Source organism: Buceros rhinoceros, unplaced genomic scaffold, assembly GCF_000710305.1.
Source record: "Buceros rhinoceros silvestris isolate BGI_N320 unplaced genomic scaffold, ASM71030v1 scaffold11923, whole genome shotgun sequence".
In the NCBI taxonomy this organism is placed as follows: domain Eukaryota; kingdom Metazoa; phylum Chordata; class Aves; order Bucerotiformes; family Bucerotidae; genus Buceros; species Buceros rhinoceros.
In genome coordinates, this window is record NW_010404261.1 from 1,070 (window position 1) to 2,118 (window position 1,049).

A 1,049-nucleotide genomic window follows, 5' to 3' on the forward strand; every position below is an offset into this window, starting at 1 on the left:
TTCTTGTAACAGTGATATAACCAGTATTTTGAAGACTTTTATTTGTAAGAGTCAAATCACTATCTTTCCTATTCTTTCCTGAGTAACTGCTAACATCTGAATGGCACTTCTGTGTAGGTAATTTACACTGAATGAAGAAGAGTGTTACAATCTCAGATTATTAAGTTGTATTTTTGTTCAGAATCATCTGGTTGGAAGAGACCTCTAAGATCAGCGAGTCCAACCATTCACCCTGCACTGCCACGGTCCCTAAAGCATGTCCCTCAGTGCCTCATCTACATGTCTGTTAAACACCTCCAGGGATGGGGACTCCACTGCCTCCCTAGGCAACCTGTTCCAATGCTTAATGACCCTCTGTGTAAAGAAATTTTTCTGGATACCCAACCTAAATTTACCCTGACGGAACTGAAGGCCATTTCCTCTCGTCCTGTCATTTGTAACGTGGAAGAAAAGACTGACCCCCACCTCACTACAGCCTCCCTTCAGGTAGTTGTAGAGGGCGATAAGGTCTCCTCTCAACCTCCTGCAGGCTAAACAATCCCAGTTCCCTCAGCTGCTCCTCATAAGACACGTTCTCTAGACCCTTCACAGCTTTGTTGCCCTTCACTGCCTCCCTAGGCAACCTGTTCCAATGCTTAATGACCCTCTGTGTAAAGAAATTTTTCTGGATACCCAACCTAAATTTACCCTGACGGAACTGAAGGCCATTTCCTCTCGTCCTGTCATTTGTAACGTGGAAGAAAAGACTGACCCCCACCTCACTACAGCCTCCCTTCAGGTAGTTGTAGAGGGCGATAAGGTCTCCTCTCAACCTCCTGCAGGCTAAACAATCCCAGTTCCCTCAGCTGCTCCTCATAAGACACGTTCTCTAGACCCTTCCCAGCTTTGTTGCCCTTCTCTGAACACGTTCCAGCAGCTCAGTGTCCCTCTTGAAGTCAGGGGCCCAAAACTGGGCACAGTGCTCAAGGTGTGGCCTCACCAGTGCTGAGTACAGGGGGACAATCACTGCCCTGCTCCTGCTGGCCACACTATTTCTGATACAAGCCAGA

General features: G+C 47.5%; 1 pseudogene; it reads right to left on the reverse strand.

Annotated features, from left to right (window-relative positions):
• Window positions 1-249: 249 nt before the first annotated feature.
• The window catches only part of LOC104490981, a 15,774-nt pseudogene continuing 14,974 nt past the window's right edge, over window positions 250-1,049 (reverse strand).